This window comes from Eubalaena glacialis, chromosome X (genome assembly GCF_028564815.1).
Source record: "Eubalaena glacialis isolate mEubGla1 chromosome X, mEubGla1.1.hap2.+ XY, whole genome shotgun sequence".
In the NCBI taxonomy this organism is placed as follows: Eukaryota; Metazoa; Chordata; class Mammalia; order Artiodactyla; family Balaenidae; genus Eubalaena; species Eubalaena glacialis.
This window is the reverse complement of record NC_083736.1, coordinates 129,131,411-129,147,742: the sequence shown is the minus strand read 5'-3', so window position 1 is coordinate 129,147,742 and position 16,332 is coordinate 129,131,411. Positions and strand designations below refer to the sequence as shown.

Here is a 16,332-nt window from a genome sequence, read left to right as displayed (position 1 = left end):
TTTTATCCATTGTAGTGTGTATATGTCAATCCCAGTCTCCCAGTTTATCCCTCTGCCCACCCCGCCCTTTACCCCCTGCTAACCACAAGTTTGTTTTCTACATTTGTAACTCCAAAGTCTTATAACTCATAAGCATATGAAGGAAGAGCAAGTCAACTGGCTCTCTTTGTGATGAATTAAATGACACATCAGGGGGACTTCCCTGGTGGTCCAGTGAGTAAGACTCTGCACTCCCAATGCAGGTGGCCGGGGTTCAATCCCTGGTCGAGGAACTAGATCCTGCATGCATGCTGCAAATAAAAGATCCCACATGCTGCAACAAAGATCCCACATGCCGCAACTAAGACCTGGCGCAGCCTAAATAAATAAATAAATAAATAAATAAATAAATAAAATTAACTTAAAAAAATAAAGACACATCAGGTTTAGTCTCTCAAATCCTCAAAAACTACATTAGCAGTGTCCCATTTATAACTCTCTGGTTTTAGTTCTGCTTAGCCCTCAAGAAGAATAACTAATATTTACCAAATTACTGAGATCAGCTATTTAAGGAGAAAAATGTATCCCCCTTATGGTTTGTAGGCACCTGGAAGGCAAGGACCATGTCTCCCTTGCTTACTGCTGTATCTCCAGTGTCTAGAGAGATGCTTGGGACATTTTAGGTGTTCATATGTTCATTTTAGATGTACATATTTCTTGGATGAATAAGAATTTGAAATCCTAGAGAAAGGAACATGAGGTTTAAACTTCTGACCATGATTCCTTCAGTGTGACCTCAGATATATGAGAGCTCCAGAAGCAAAGCAAGGTCTACTTCACTTGACCTTCAGGGAATAAATTGCTAAAAATCCCAGCCGAGTAATGTTCCACTGTAGGTAGAACTGTTCTGTAGTGAATGTTCTAGTGCTCCAATCAGATCTCCCTCTTTTATCTTTTAAAAACTAAAAAAATTTTTTGGCATGCAGGGTCTTAGTTCTCTGACCAGGGATTGAACCCGCAACCCCTGCAGTGGAAGCGTGGAGTCTTAACCACTGGACTGCCAGGGAAGCCCCTAGATGTCCTTTTAGAACTGACATTCCTCAAACTGCTGGGCGTACTGACTACAGTGTAGCCCTCAATTGTCAGCTCTCAACAGAAACTGCCTCAGCTGAAGAGATCTACCTTGCCCAAGGCCACATCCCCTTCCTGGGGCAGCCCACATCCAGTGAATAATCATAGAAGTGGTATAAAAGCCCAGCTCCTTTGCCTAAACTAAAAAAACTCTAAGGAGCCATCCCAGCTTCAAAACACCTCCTGATGTTGGCTGAGGCCTTTGTTGAGACTCTATCACAGACCAATTTCTCCCTCTACCCAATCCTGCTTCCTTCCCTTCCTTTCCCTTCAACTGGTGTTGATCCCAAAGACACTCCTTAATAAACATCCTGCATGCTTATCTCTATTTCAGTATCTGCTTCCTGGAGAACCCAAACTACAAGAAATCTCACCATGTCCTTCTTTTTCAAGGCACACTTTCCTCTTGCAGGCACTCTCTCCCCTGCCACTCCAACCCCCCCTGCCCAAGACTTAGGATTTACATAAATGTTCCAATTAAGTATGGGTTGTAGTCAACCACACAGGCACAAAAGGGAGGAAGGATGCTTCTGCTCTTCCTTGTTAGTTCCTAGCATCGTGGAGTTATTAATTTCCTTCCTCAGACCTAAGAAATATTTCTCAAACTCCCCTCTAAGTCAGGAAGAGTGAACACATCCTCCAGAAGGACTGGGGATGTAGCCTTAAATGACCAAGGGAACTCAATATCCTTTTGAGATCCTAAGTTTTATGCTAGAAGTAATTGTGAATTTGGTATTCAAATAGGTAATATGCTGTGTTTCTCTTAGTTTAAAAGTAATGCCCCCACAAAAATTAAAAGATAAGAACTTAGTAAAATTAACTCTTCAAGAAGGTGAGCATTGCTCTTCCTGTGGTTTTTCATGTAGTGGGACATCTGAGTTGAAATGTGGCCTACACCAAAACACCTGGTCAACTGGTAGAGAGATACTGTGGTTATATAGCATGCCCATTCTGACTCATCAGTTTCAGCACCTTACTAGTTGTTAAGTAGTTTGAATATCATCCCCACCTAAAATATATGGCTTTCAAGGCAACTGGGTTGTATCACATTTTGTCATTTCAATTATTTTTAATTCTCTTCCTTTTAGAGTTTTTTCTCTTCCTCTTTTTGTACTTCTTCCATCCCTCTTTCTCCCTCACTTCATTCCTCCATTTCCTCATCTCTGGCTTCCCTTTCTATCTCCTTTCCCCATCTTCCTTTCAGTCTTCACTCTCTGTCTACATATCTTTATGACCCTATTTTAGGTTAAGTTTGCAGCAGGCAGTTTAGTCATGCTGATGCAGGTCTGATATTTTGCATCTTGATTAACATTCAAGTTTGGAATTATGCGACAGCCTCCAAACATTGGTTTTGGATAATCCCACTTTACCGAATCCAAAAGCCTTGGTCAATTAATCTACACAGTTCTGTTTCATTCTGATACTATGATAATTTGGCCAGATTCCTGTCTAATGGGCTAAAATCCATCAAAACTAAAACACTTTCAATGTTCCGGTTGAACTCAGAGTAGATTCTAGATAAAACATAATTCAAATTTTGAACAGTATGATATAAAATCTGACTAGCTGTCTGTATCAATAATAACTATAACAATATTATCAACAGAAACAATAATAATAGCTAAGATTTTTTGAGTGCTACTATATACCTGGCAATGTGCTAAGTAAGAGGTTTTCATGTATTAAATCACTTAACCCTCACAGCAACTCAGTGAGACAAGTACTTTCATTTTTCTTTTATTCACAGATGTTTAAAATAAAGCTTGGTGAAATTATGTGATTTGCTGAATGTCATACAGCTCTTAAGTGATTAAAACCAAGATTTGAACCCACGTAGTCTGTCAATAGATGCCCCTTCTCTAGAATCTTTTAATTTTGCCTCAGCATCATCATAGGAAACCCACTGTCATGGCCATGTGCCAATTTGAGTTCAATGTTGATAGATTGTGGTGTTCTGTACTCTTGCATAGGGGTGTGTGTGTGTGCACGTGCACATGTGTGCACGTGCATGCAAACATCTGTAATACAAAATGATGCATGTAATCACAGAGACCCTCACCTCAAAGAAGACTTCCCCGTTCTTGCCAGGTTGACTCTGTTGTTTGTCTTTGATACTACCACAGTCTCTGCACATTCCTTTAGTGAAGAATTATTTCATTATATTCAATCATAGTTCACACTATCTATTTTCCCCACAGATCATGACCTCTTTTCAGGAAGTCTACTCTGTTCATCTTGGGAACACCAGCTCTTAGCATCATGCCTGTTCCATATCAGGCACTGTATAAGTGAAGAAGTAGCAATAAGGGCAAAAAGAAGGGAGCTACTAACTCTTACTAATGATGTTATGGAAAGATCTGCAGTGGAGATGACATTCTAATTAGGAGCACACTGAATATATAAGAGCAGAAAGGACATTACAGGTAAAGGGAATAGACTGTTTCTAGGCCCCAAAGAAAATGTGAAAAACTCTGAGGGAAGGAGCAAAAGGTGCAGAGAAGAAGATGCTGTGTAGCATGGAGAGCAGTGTAAAGAAGCCTCAACCAGGCTGGAAGGGTCCACGTTGTGAAGAGTATCATATAATAATATGTTAAGGAAAAGGAATGAACATATTACTGGCTATTTGATGGGGAGATATGGAAGGGTTTTAGAGATTTTATATAGAGATTGACAAGGCTTTACTTTAATTTTAAAGAGATTATACTGGCTGCTATTAGGGGAGAACAATTAGAGGCTATTGTATTCATTCAGGTGAGAGAAGATGATAGCCTGAACTGAGGGGTCATAGTACAGATGGAAAGAAGTAAATCAATTCACGATTCAAGAGATTGATAAACGATAGATGGATGATTGATAGATGATAGAGAGAGATAGATGATAGATGATAGACAGATAGGCAGATAGGCAAATATGGAATTGATATAATATATATATACACTTTTATAGATGCAGCAATTTTTTTTACCATGATTGAAACATATAGATTCAATTTTTCATAAAATAAGAGCAATACTATATATGACCACCACATACTTCAAATTCCTCTTTTGACTCTCAGTTGCTCTTAACAGAAATGAAATTTGTTTAAATTGTCTTAGTATTTTTTTCTTAATTTTTTTTAATTGGTGTACAGTTGATTTAAAATGTTGTGTTAGTTTCTGCTATACAGCAAAGTGAGTCAGTTATGCATACACCTATATCCACTCTTTTTTAGATTCTACTCCCATATAGGTCATTACAGGGTATCGAATAGAGCTCCCTGTGCTATACAGTAGGTCCTTATTAGTTATCTATTCTATATATAGTAGTGTGTATATGTCAATCCCAATCTCCTAATTTATCCCTCCCCCCACTTCCCCCCGGTAACCACAAGTTTGTTTTTTTACATCTGTGACGCAACTTCTGTTTTGTTGACTTAGCATTTTAAATTATGTTTCCTGAACAGAATCATCTACCTTGATCATTTCACTCCCTCAAAAGTTGTCTCTTATAATTCTTCTTGCGCTCTATCATCAAGGTTTGTTTCTCTGTTATAGATTCTTACAATTCAAATGCATGGTTTGCTAATTCCATATATTATTGAATATGTTATTCCCAGCATGCTGTATTACATTAAGCCAATTTGCAATCATAAATACTTGAAAAATTTATAAATACTAAAGTCTTATTCTCTTCCATTTGAAATTGCTCTTTTCTCAGAGGCTTATTTCAGCCTTTTATTCTTCCTTAAACTTACTGTAGCTAGGTTTTTGTTACAAACTTAAATGCATTCAGAGTCTAGGCAGATACGTTAAATGAGCAAAGCAGGCCAGTTATAAGACAATAAGGAGTGGTGGAGCCCACAGTGAAAGGAAAAGTAAGCCTTACGAATGATATTTAAATAGAGAAAGAGAAAGCAAGAAAAGTAAAACACTGTTCAAGCTGCATCAAAATATATTTGCTGGCAAATTCCTCATTTTTCAGACCATGCTTTAACGATTACATGCGGTACGAATTTTCATGGCATGGATAGTGCCTGCTATAACCAGAGACCATCCTATCTTGGCAGGAGGGGATTAAGTATAAAAAAAATCCTAGGTATGAAAAATGACAGACCAGTGGGGAAGGAAAGAAAGCTGGATGTGAATGGTGCTGGGGCAAAGTGAGGACCAGAATAGGACTAAAGGGAAGAGTTTGGCTCCAGAGGTGGCCACCAGTATGGTTAGAGCATCCAAATCACAGCATGCAAGGGGGCATGATTAACTCAGTCGGGGGTGATCAGTGTTGATAGTTAGTAAGGCCTGATACGATGTGTAGGACATGGCAGTAGGCATTTTGAGGTGTAGTGACGCTGAGAATCAGACCAGCGTGCATGCTGGGGGTGGGGAATCATCTGGTTGAGAATTAAGCATGAAGGAAACTAGATCCAACTCTTCAGGGAAGTTGGCTCACATGAGACTAATAGTGCATCAGGGTTCTGCACAGGTTTCTAGAGTTCAGAGTACAAATTTTCAAAATAAAGAAAGAACATTGTGATATGGGCTGGGCCTAAAGGAAAGAGGACAGGGAATGGCTGTGAAGCCATGGGTATATATGTACCCAAGACATACCTCCAGGCACACGAGGTACCACAGTTAAGACAGCAACACTGAGTCTAGATCCTACCCAACTGTAGAGATGAGATTCCTGACATCCTGCCAGGCTAGTTCACTAGAGACTCAGAGATTTGGTGGGGTTAAACCTACAGGTTGGAAGTATTAGGGCAGTAACCAAGTGGGGCTGGGACTGGGAGAGTTAGAGAATGACAACCCCTCAGCTGCTTTGAGTTTGTTCCTGCCGTTCATCTTGGTGAAAAAGCTATCTTTGTCTTCTAATGCACACAAGAGAAGAGTCTCCCTTCTCTGATTCTATTTTTGTCTGAAATCATCAGGCTTATCTTATGAAAGTCTAATATAACCCCCAAGACATATTCTAACTACCTTACACGCTAGCTTGGAAGAGGAAGAAGCTGCTACAGATGACCTGGGCTAAGCTTACAGGGATTAATCCAACTTCAATGCTGGACTCCGAGGAACACAGAGTTCAGTGAATATGGTAAACAGGGGTAGGGAGAGCCAGTGATGATATCGACAGAGTTTTTAATATAGCATGTAGGGCACAAGAACAAGATCCCCCAGTACATATTCTGCATTCAAATAGAAAGCGATGTCTTAGTGCTGAATAGTAGTGGCACAGGATCCAAGCTAACACCTGGGAATTGAAGACAGGGTCCAGCTACTAGATGAGGAGAGGGATTGGCAAAGATTAGGTAGAGAACTAGGGCTCCATCCAAGTGGAGAAGGGTTTTGGGCACAGCTCCAGAGGGATTAAACAAGCTATAAAAGATCTGCAGTGGATGCCCCGTGTTTATGGTGAGGTGGTTGCCCCATGTTTATGGTGAGGTGGATATTTGGGTGCTCAGAACAGCAAGACCAGTTCCAGACTCCACCCTCTGACATGAATAGGGTTTCTAATATTCTGCCAGTTTGGACCAATATTGCAATATCAGCCTATGACCTGGGTGGCATAAAGCCTATAGTTTGATGAAATAGTATCTGTAGCTGAGTAGGGCTGGGGAAGTCAAGGCTTGATGCTTTGGTTTTATGGAAGCAAGAGACTATTTAGCATAATTATGAAAATTGATTTGCTACCAAATCAGTGTATCCCTAGACCTTACTATATTGAGAATTAGAGAAAATTGCATAGACCACTGCACTTTACCCTTAACCTTCACTCCCCAAAGAAAATAATTATAAATTGTAGAAGAAACAATAAAGGAACTGTGTATCACACTATAAATAAATTGAATGGACCTTGGCTCACTGTTATTAAGAATGATTTAACGAAAGCTGCTCTCCAGAAATGGAGCTTTGTAATCAACAGAGAGCAGGGATAGAAAAGAAATACTTTGAAATTGGTCACTCAACAGTAAGCATGTAATGAATGAGATCACAGAGGCCGACTCAGAGAAAGCAGTAAACCGAGCCAAAGTTGGAGACTTACAAGGAAAGGGAAAACATGGAAAGGGTCCCATTGCTCCCACTTCCTCCCAAGCATTAGTTTTCACATCTGCTTAAGTGATAATTATAATAGCTCAGGTCTGTGTTTCTTGAACATTTTGATGATGAAATAAATGAAGCTCAGTAGCTTTCCTACTCTCTGTGGTCAACATTTTGAACAACTGAGTGGAGTTCTGTAAGTAGGGATGACAGCTTCTAACAAGGCACCTGGATAGTAACCACTGAATCTAGTCTTTCTTTGCACTGCCTAGTAGAAGGTGGTGATCCCTGTCTGACCCAGCTTTCTCCTTTAAATTACTCAAACTTGTCCTTCAACAATGGCACAAAGAGCCACCCTGGGTGCTTGTGTTCTACCTGGGAAATGCCTAAAGGTGTACTCCACATCTATTTGCCTTCATACTTCTTTCTCATTGCTTTTCTTATTCTCTTCTCTGCCCTGTTTGGGGCCTAGGCTTCAATTTGCTGTTAATGCAGGACCCTCATAGTGGAGACAATTTGGGATTATTTACCTTGACTTTGACTCTATTGAGTTGGGTACACAATCTCTAGCATTTATTCTTTTGGCTGCACATGCCACTATCATTGCTCACCACCATCCCAGCCTAACCTTGCCCAAGGACGCCCACCCCATCTCTAAGGACTCTACACAGCTTGGCCTCCCCATAGGTTCGCCTAGAAAGGAATAGCCCACCATGTTGCTCTTGAGTACTAGTAGGCTATATTCTATTTCAATGGCTTAACATGGTAAGAGTTTGTCTATCTCCATCTTCAGGTAAGCTTATTTAGCCCCACATGGAAAGCTTAATCGAAAACACCACGTGAGTATTTGACTGTGTCTTGAATATTAATGATGCTCTCCAAAAAAGAGAGATTTTGTTACTTCCATGGTGACTGAGAAGCAATGCCATGCACGCAGTGTTTACTCACCAGCTGTTAGCATGCGCGGGTGCAGACCGACAGCAGAATCAGCAAACAATTGGCTCAATCTCTGAAACATGTTTTCGTGCCAAGCACATGAAGTTTTAATTATAAGCACTTTGAAATATTCACGGTTATTGAATTTCCTTATTCCCATGCAGAAACAAGATAAAAAGTTCTTTTGAAATCTGATGACAGAGAACACTTGATACTGACAACACACAGTTGTGTAATGCCTAATTAATCACTCGTAGGAAATAAGCATTTTGCCCTGAGATGGTTATTATGCTCAATGCCAAACTATAACAAACCCATATGTGGCCTCTATCATAATTCCACATCTTTATAAAAAGATCTCATCAACATATGCAAAGATGACTTTTGTTGATATCACAGTATTGTAGGTATCAGCATGTCTCATGCTTGGCCATGAAAACTTCAGTTTCCCAGTTTGCCAAGGTCATCCTGTCTCCTCATTCCTGTGCTCACGTGCATCTTGGTATGTCCACATTATTCCCTGAAACTTATGCTCAGTACCCCACTTTCACTTGAATTCTGGCCTCACTGAAGTTCAGACATTTGTTCACTAAACAAAAACCAATTGAGCACTATTATGTGCTATGCTCCATAGTAGGCACATCGAATACTGAGAAAAATGCGACACAGCCTCTGCCATCAAGGATTTCAGTTTAGAGGCCAAGTTAGACATATAAACAAACAAGAGTAACACAAGTTAAAAAGTGACAGCAAATGAACTTATTTACAAAACAGAAACAGACTCACAGATCTCAAAAATCAAACTTGTGGTTACCAAAGGGGAAACGTGGGGGGAAGTGATAAATTAGGAGACTGGGATTAACAGATACACACTACTATATATAAAACAGATAACTGCTAAGAAACTACTTTATTTATTTATTTATTTATGGCTGTGTTGGGTCTTCATTTTTGTGCGAGGGCTTTCTCTAGTTGTGGCAAGTGGGGGCCACTCTTCATCGCGGTGCACGGGCCTTTCACTGTCGTGGCCTCTCTTGTTGCGGAGCACAGGCTCCAGCCGCGCAGGCTCAGTAGTTGTGGCTCACAGGCCTAGTTGCTCCATGGCATGTGGGATCTTCCCAGACCAGGGCTCGAACCTGTGTCTCCTGCATTAGCAGGCAGATTCTCAACCACTGCGCCACCAGGGAAGCCCAAGAAACTACTTTATAGCACAGGGAAGTCTACTCAATAATTTGTAATAACCAATATGGGAAAAGAATCTGAGAAAGAATGGATATATGTATATGTATAAATGAATAACTTTGCTGTACACCTGAAAGTAACACAACATTGTAAATCAGCAATACTTTAATATAAAATAAAATTTCTTTAAAAAGTGAGAAGTGCACAAACGAAGTTGAAATAGAATTGGAGTTTTGAAGCATGCTTGGAGAATGCAATGGTTTGGTGGGATCAGCCAGATCTCCCCAACTCTCATTGGTTCCAATCTAGTTGACCCATCTTTTCTTACTAAGCACTTCCTATAGCCCATACTTGTGTGGGGTGGCCCCAGATACTCCTGCTTGTCCTTGTGCCAGTGTTCACTGTAGCCACCAGATCTCTCCACCACCAGTGCTGATCACGAGGTTCATGTCGGAGCTCATCCTTGAAGATCTGCAGAGAAAGGAGTGCCCAACTCTACTACCAAGCTTGACCTTCTTTTTGGGTCAGGCAGTCATTCCTCCATGATTTCTTTTGGTTCTTTCCACAATATAAACATTTAGAAAAATCATTCTCAGTGGGTGAACCTGGGACTACCTACATCAGAATTATTTGGGGCACTTGTTAAAACCTCAGATTCTTGGGCCACACTCCCAGAACTACTAAATCAGAATTTCTTGGGATGGAGTCCAGTCATCCACCAAAGGAATTCAGCTGTATTCTAGAGTTGACCAACAATAGTTCAGTGACCATCTATCCTATCAAATCTTCTCAATGTCATATCCTGACCTTCCTCTCCCTTGATCCAGCCTTCAAATTCTCTTTACACTCATTTATTTTTTTCCTTTCATTTTGTAAATAAGATTGAAAACATCCCTAGGTTCATGGATCTTACATTCATGTGGAATTCTAGTGATGCATGGGGACAAGTTCTTGAAAGTTCTCTTAGCACTTTTGTAGAGATATAAAATACAAACAGTAAAGTGCACAAATCTTAATGTATAGCTTGATGAATGTTTACATATTTATGCACCCATGTAACCAACAGCAAGATCAAGAGATAAGACATTTCTAGCATGCTACAAGGTTCCCTCATGCCACTTTCCAGTCAATACTATCTCCTTCCTTTTCCTGTTAAGGCAACCACTATTCTGACTTTGATCACCATAGATCACTTTTTGCCTATTTCATTATGATAGACGAGTATTTATTTGTATGACTATTACACAATATTTCTTCTTTTGTATGAGGCTTTTTTTCTGTACTTTATGTTTGTGAGTTTCATCCATGTTGTAATGTATAGCAACAATTCATTATTTTGTACTGCTGTTTTTCATTGTATGAATGTAACAGTATTTACTCGTGCTACTGTTGACAGACATATGGATTATTTCCAGTTTGTAGCTTTTAAGAATAAATATACCATTATACTACAGAACTACAGTAATCAAGACAGTATGGTACTGGCACAAAAACAGAAATATAGATTAATGGAACAGGATAGAAAGCCCAGAGATAAACCCATACACATACGGTCACCTTATTTTTGATAAAGGAGGCAAGAATATACAATGGAGAAAAGACAGTCTCTTCAATAAGTGGTGCTGGGAAAACTGGACAGCTACATGTAAAAGAATGAAATTAGAACACTCCCTAACACCATACACAAAAATAAACTCAAAATGGATTAAAGACATAAATGTAAGGCCAGACACTATAAAACTCTTAGAGGAAAACATAGGAAGAACACTCTTTGACATAAATCACAGCAAGATCTTTTTTGATCCACCTCCTAGAGTAATAAAAATAAAACAAAAATAAACAAATGGGACCTAATTAAACTTAAAAGATTTTGCACAGCAAAGGAAACCATAAACAAGATGAAAAGACCACCCTCAGAATGGGAGAAAATATTTGCAAACAAAGCAACTGACAAGGGATTAATCTCCAAAATACACAAACAGCTCAAGCAGCTCAATATCAAAAAAACAAACAACCCAATCCAAAAATGGGCAGAAGACCTAAATAGACATTTTTCCAAGGAAGACATACAGATGGCCAAGAGGCACATGAAAACATGCTCAACATCACTAATTATTAGAGAAATGCAAATCAAAAGTACAATGAGGTATCACCTCACACCAGTTAGAATGGGCATCATCAGAAAATCTACAAACAACAAGTGCTGGAGAGGGTGTGGAGAAAAGGAAACCCTCTTGCACTGTTGGTGGGAGTGTAAATTGATACAGCCACTATGGAGGTTCCTTAAAAAACTAGAAATAGAACTACCATACGACCCAGCAATCCCACTACTGGGCATATACCCTGAGAAAACCATAATTCAAAATGACACATGCACCCCAATGTTCATTACAGCACTATTTATAATAGCAGGACATGGAAGCAACCTAAATGTCCATCGACAGACAAGTGGATAAAGAAGATGTGGTACATATACCTAATGGAATATTACTCAGCTATTAAAAGGAACGAAATAGTGCCATTTACAGAGACATGGGTGGACATAGAGACTGTCATACAGAGTGAAGTAAGTCAGAAAGAGAAAAACAAATATTGTATAATATCGATTATATGTGGAATCTAGAAAAATGGTACAGATGAACTTATTTTCAAAGCAGAAATAGAGACACAGATGTAGAGAAGAAACGTATGGATACCAAGGTGGGAAGGGGGTTGGGATGAATTGGGAGATTGGGATTGACATGTATACACTGTTATGTATGGAATAGATAACTAGTGAGAACCTGCTGTATAGCATGGGGAACTCTACTCGATGCTCTGTGGTGACCTGGATGGGAGGGATATCCAGAAGGGTGGGGATGTGTGTGTGAGTGTGGCTGATTCACTTCGTTGTGCAGCAGAAACTGGCACAACACACAGCATTGTGAAGCAACTATACCCCAATTTTTTAAAAAGTGTGAAAGAAGACAATAAGAAAAAGAAAAAATATACCATTGATATGCTTGTACATGTCCTTTTGGGGACTATGCAGTCATTTTCTTAGGCATATACTCAGAGTAAGATCACTGGGCCATACGGTAGATGTATCTTTATTGCCAGTCTATTCAATCTATTTTCTAAAGTGGCTCTATGATTTTGCCTTTCCACCAATAATATATGAGATTTCCAGTTATTCAGTATTCTCACCCACTGTTGTTTTTGTTAGTCATTTTCGTTTTAGCCATTCTAATGGGTATAGAGCAGTATCTCATTGTGATTTTAACTTGCATTTTTCTAATGAGCAACAATGTTGAGCATATTTTCATGTTGTTACTGACCATTTGGATATCCTTTTTTGTGAAGTGTCTGTTCGGGTATTCTTTTCATTTTTTTTTTGAGTCATTTGTCTTTCTTATTGATATGTGTAAACTCTGTATGTGTTCTGGATATGTTTCCTTTACCCAATATATACATTGTATTTATCATCTCCCAGTCTGTGGCTTGCCTTTTCACTCTGTTAAAGGTGTTTATTGATGAAAAAATGATGAAATTTGACTTAATTTTAATTAAGTCAAATTTTATCAACCTCTAGCTCAGCCACCTTCTCCCACTTCTTGTTACTGTAACCAAAGCCCCCCCACCAACTCCAATTATTCATTCAAGGCAAAAGCACCTGAAAATCAGGCCTCTGTTTATCTCAAGCCTTGTTATCATCCTATGTAACTTCTCTGTCCCTGTAGATGAACTGTTCAACACTGGTCTCTCATTTTCTTGACATCCAACATATTCCTTCTACAGTCTCCTGCAGCCAACTTGTACAATCACATACCAGGACCATCATTCATAAATATTCCACCTCCAATTCATTCCAGTTTTTACCATAATCTCCGGCTTTATTTATTCTTTTTACTGTTATTCTTTGAGTTTATAGGCACTTCAAATTCTTAGTAATACCTCAACTTTTTCTCTATCAACCCAATCCTTACCTTATAGAGTTGGTATTGTCTATAACTTCAACTACTTTCTTATCTCCCTTGCTTCACATACATCTGACAATATCCTAAATTGGATAAGCCTAAGTTTCACCTCTGTTCTTGCCACCAAACTTTAAAAAGCAACAAAATGGGGCTGATGGTAACACTCTAAAATTAGTGGTTATTAGCCTCAATCGGGGCCAACACACTAAGTAGAAGTCCTACTAAGCTTTCTGTAATCAGCTTGATCTCCTTTCTCTACAATGACAACCTCAAATCTTTCCCAGTTTCCTGAAACTTCAATATGACAGTTCCATCCCATACATTTCTGAGCAGATGAATTCACCTCCTACAACCCTACCAATATCCATACCCACTTTTTCTTCTTTCCCTCCAGTTGGAATTGAAGCATGCCTCCTCCCATCTAAATTATAGCACTCAACATGTGCTTGGGACTTCACACTCTCCCAACTTTCCATTGTTCCTATATTTCAGCTTTTCCTTCTGTACTGAGTTGTTCCCATCAACAAGTATATATTCTTGATTTTTAGCTGCTTTTATTTTTTTAAAGTTTTCCTCTTGACCTCACTGCCTCAGTCAGCCCTAATTGTCTCCCTCTTAGGCACAAACTTCTCTAAAAAGTTGTCTATACTTGCTGTTTCAGTACACTTGCCATTCACTCTTCAACCAAATCCAGTCTGAATTCCACTCTGATCACTACAATAATTCTACTCAAAATAAGATTGCTAGTGAACTCTATTTCATGAAATCTAATAGATACTTTTAGTTCTCACGCCACTCCGTGTCTCAGTCACACTCTGGTCAGTTGATTCCCACCCCTTCCTTCTTGAAAGACTCTCTTTTTTGACTTCTTTGACCCCATACTCCTCTATCCCTTAAATGTGTTGTTCCTCATAGACGTGCCCTATACTTTCTTCACTCACATGCTTCCGGGATGATGTTATCAAAGCAATGGTTCTAATTAGCATACATATTCTGATGACTTCAAAATGTTAATGTCCAATCAAAATCTCTCTCCTCTACACCGGCCTCATACAAACAACTTCCTGTTGGATATTTCCCTATTGATTTTCACAGTCCTCAGACTCAACATGATAAAATAGAATGTTCTTTCTGTCACCGCAAATTCTTCTTTTTCCTGTGCTCTCAGTCACAACAAAAGACAAAACATTCTACAAAAGCCAGAAACTTGGACCTTATTTTGATCCCTCTTCTTACTTTGTCATCATCTTGTCCCATACACTTAGCACCTATCCCTTGTTTCTGCTCATTTAACTAAACCTCCAATACAACACTCTTATGCAAACGATTGTCATGTTTCTCATGAACTATAGAAAATAATCTCCAACCTTGTCTCCATACAACCATTCTTGCCTCCCTCATGTACATAATGACAGTAATAAATCCATTCTGATCATATATATTCCCATTTTATAAAATAAATAACACTAATTAGTCGATAGTCTACAAATGTGACTCTTTCACCAGAAATCTATATCTGACCTGTGGATAGTATACTGGTCAGTTTCTTTTCTTACCCTTTATTGATTTAAAATTAGAAAATTCTAGCTCACAATTATAGGTTGTTGGTAATGGCAGCAAGATTTCATAGCTCTTTCAGACTGATAGGGATATTAAGATGAAATGAGAAAAAAAAAAGATGAAATGAGGACCAAAAAATTATGGAGACATGTTTCAATAAAAACTATTATCAGTGAACCATCAGATACAAAGTTGACAAGCACATTGCACTCAACAGCTGGAACACTGGATATTTCAACTTGTCAGAGAATAGATTCCAATTCTAGTCTCTGGTTTCGCTTGGCTCTAAAAAATATTATACATGTTCTATTAAAGCATTTAAGTGTGGGTTTTGACTATGCCTGATGATATGTCATCAGTTTCTTTCTCCAATGAATTGAGGAAGATCTTTAGATTTTGGGAAACAACCAAATTCTTGGCAATCCTTTTGCAAGCCATTTGCACTTAACACATTTTGATAGGTTATCCACAGTATCATAAATAATGATATTTTATCCATGAAATCATAAGTGTAGGCTGTTCAAGGTACTTGCATATATCACCCTTCTGTTATGAAGACAAGATTTTACCTTACCTTTCCCTTAAAAACTCATATATACATATGTGTTCTCAAGAGCAATCATACTTTGCTATAAAAAGTAAAGTGTTATTTTTGGACCATTTCTGTACATAGCATGCCAGAAAAAATGCATTCAATGCCCACCATTTGATCACTTTCACAATTTTCACCGACTCAACTTCAGGAGGTATAAAGGCATACCGCAGAGATACCGCAGGTTCCATTCCAGACCATTGCAATAAAGCAAATATTACAATAAAGTGAATCACACAAATTTTAAAATTTCCCAGTGAATGTAAAATTTATGTTCACACAGTACTATAGTCTATTAGGTGTGCAATAATATTATGTCTAAAAAGAACAATGTACATACCTTAATTTAAAAAATACTTTATTAATAAAAAATGCTAACCATCATCTGAGTCTTCAGAAAGTTGTAATGGCTTTGCTGGTGGAGGGTTTTGCCTATTGATGGCTGCTGACTGATCAGGGTGATGGTTGCTGAAGGCTGGGGTGGCCGTGGCACTTTCGTAAAAGAAGACAACAACGAAGTTTGCCACATAGGTTGACTCTTCCTCTCACGAACAATTTCTCTGTAGCATGCAATGCTGTCTGATAGCATTTTACCCACAGTAGAACTTCTTTCAAAATTGGAGTCAATCTTCTCAAACCCTGCTGCTGCTTTATCAACTAAGTTGATGTCGTATTCTAAATCCTCTGTTGTCATTTCCACAATCTTCATAGCATCTTCCCCAGGAGTAGACTCCATCTCAAGAAACCACTTTCTTTGCTCATCCATAAGAAACAACTCACCATCTGTTAAAGTTTTATCATGAGACTGCAGCAATCCAGTCACATCTAATTCTAGTTCTCTTGCTATTTCCATCACATCTGCAGTTATTTCCTCCACTGAAGTCTTGAACCCCTCAGTCATCAAGAAGGGTTTGAATCAAGTTCTTCCAAACTCCTATGAATGTTGATATTTTGACCTCTTCCCATGAATCACAAATGT

The 16,332-nt window shown here is 38.8% G+C and overlaps 1 pseudogene; it reads right to left on the bottom strand.

Annotated features, from left to right (window-relative positions):
* Positions 1-15,746: 15,746 nt before the first annotated feature.
* Positions 15,747-16,332, bottom strand: part of LOC133081921 (tigger transposable element-derived protein 1-like) — a 68,752-nt pseudogene continuing 68,166 nt past the window's right edge.